Raw genomic sequence first — 2,582 nt, forward strand, 5'->3', positions numbered from 1 at the left:
TATCAGCAAAACAAATAGCAAATTCAATGAGTAGTCAAATACTTAAGAAATAAATTTATAGACTGCATAGAAATCACAGGTTCAATCTAGCAAGAATTTAATTAATTAAATTACTTGAAATTATTTTCAAAACTCTGCCATATAGAACAAAAGAGGTTTTTCTCATGTGACTCACCCCCGTGACTGAATTTGTGGGTGATCGACCTGCAGTTGGTGTCTCGCCTACACGCTCTAGTAGTGTCCAGATGTGCATTGCTGTAGCTGTACTCCTTCCCAGATTTCTGAGACGCGTCGGGGTCGAGCGCGACCGAGTTTACCCTTCTAAGGTAAGTTGCATAATTATCAAAGTTATTACGTATTATGAAATTGTCGTAGAATGGTGCAACTTGTATAGGTTATCAGTTGTGGAAAGTCTTGGTGGATTGTTTGGCTACCATGTGCATGATTTTTTTTTAGTTGAAATGTCGTTCATCACCACGAGGACCATTTTACCGCGAGTGCACCTTTTTCATTTATCTTCATTTTTTGGCCAAGTCATTTTTCCGTAAGAAATTGCCAAATAGTGTCGCAAAACTTTTGCTTTTTTAGTGTTGGAAAGTGTGTCTAGATGATCTGGCTACCCATGCGTGACATTGTTTTTGTCAGATACGCCGTAGATATTGGTATGTGGGGTATTTTCCTGCAGTTACCAATTTCTGTTTTTTTTCAATATTTGTAAAAATTCACTAAGTAGTAAGGAATTGCGGTATATTATTGATTTTTTTTTCATGTTTATTTGTTAGAAAGTGTGCCTTGATGGTTGGGCTAACACTTGCATGTCTTTTTTTTTATCTGAGATGCCGTATATTAGAATGTTGGCCATTTTTCCGCGAGTGCCCCTTTTTATTTGTTTTGCATTTTTTTGTCTTAGTCATGTTACCGTAAGGAATTGGCAAGTAGTGTCGTGAAACTTATATTTTTATAGTGTTGGAAAGTGTTTTTAGATGATCTGGCTACCCATGCCTATCTTTATTTTTAGCCAGATATGGCGTATATACAGGTATGTGTTCGATTTTCCTGTGATTGTCATTTTTTCGTTTTTTCCCATTTCTTTCAAAATTACTACGTACTAAGGAACTATCACGGAGTAATGATTCATTTAGATGTTTATTTGTCGGAAAATGTGCCTTGATGGTTTGCCTAGCACGTGGCTGAAATTTTTTTTTCTGGAATGCCGTATATTAGAATGTTGGCCATTTTTCCGCGAGTGCCCCTTTTTATCTGTTTTGCATTTTTTTGCTTAGTAATGTTACCGTAAGGAATTGGCAAGTAGTGTCGCAAAACTTATATTTTTATAGTGTTGGAAAGTGTTTCTAGATGATCTGGCTACCCATGCCTATCTTTATTTTTAGCCAGATATGGCGTATATATAGGTATGTGTCCGATTTTCCTGCGATTGCCACTTTTTCGTTTTTTCCCATTTCTTTCAAAATTACTACGTACTAAGGAACTATCAAAGAGTAATGATTCATTTAGATGTTTATTTGTCGGAAAATTTTGTTTACTTCTTTTTTGATTGAATATCATCAAATTTTTTTAGCTAAAATATTATATTGTTTTACCTTTTTTTTTCGATTTTATTTCCCTTCAAAAATTTTTTTTTGGGTCAGAATTCTAATTTTATAGTCGTAAAATAATCGACAATCATCCAGCAACCCACCATACAATTTTTATGCATATCCAAGAATAATTAGCTTAGTAAATAACACCTTGAAATAAAATGACATACCCTTCCTACATTTCAGGTGGCAGATTAGGGAGTCTGAGTCAGTGTGGTTGGCGGCCATTTTGTGGACATATCCGAAGCGTAAGTTGCCCTATCTATATATATTCTTGTTCCCTATAGAATTTGTGATATTTTGGTATATTTTTACCTGCTTAAATATCATATTATATATTAAATATATGTATTTTTTTACGAAATTTCTAAGTACTCAAAAAATTACCTTTAGATATGGCCCCTGATATAAATGTAATTTACAAAATTATGAAGATTTTTTTTACATATTTTCATTTTAGGATAACATATGTTTATTCCCTAAAAACATTAGCCACTTCCTATTTCATTTCGGTACCCAAAAAAATTCATGAAATTTGGACAAATTTTTTTGGCCAAAAAAAGTTACCCTTTTTTCTCATTTCAGATCTTCACCTCCATGGGTCCGACTTCATCCAAAATACATCAAGATGTGTCCTAGACATTCAAGAATCAATTCCTAAAAGGATTTGTGTATATATGTATAAAAAATTTTTTTATGAAATTTTATGTAAGGTCTTTTTTTCTACCTGATTTTTCAAAATATTTATAATAAATAGTTTTTTCTGCAGATGAGTAGTATTTATCTTTACAGTAGTTTTAAGCATTAATTGAACTTTTTTTGGCAAAAAAAAAGGGGGTTACTGCAAAAACAGATTTTTCAAGAATTTTTTTTTGCGTCGGGGTTGCGCGCGACTGAGTATACCCTTAAAGGGGTGTCCGAGGAGCGTACCTATCCAGGGTTAAAGCCCCTTATGCTTACCCTGTTGCGATAACAGTTCTGGTG

This window comes from Palaemon carinicauda, chromosome 36, assembly GCF_036898095.1.
Source record: "Palaemon carinicauda isolate YSFRI2023 chromosome 36, ASM3689809v2, whole genome shotgun sequence".
Lineage (NCBI taxonomy): Eukaryota > Metazoa > Arthropoda > Malacostraca > Decapoda > Palaemonidae > Palaemon > Palaemon carinicauda.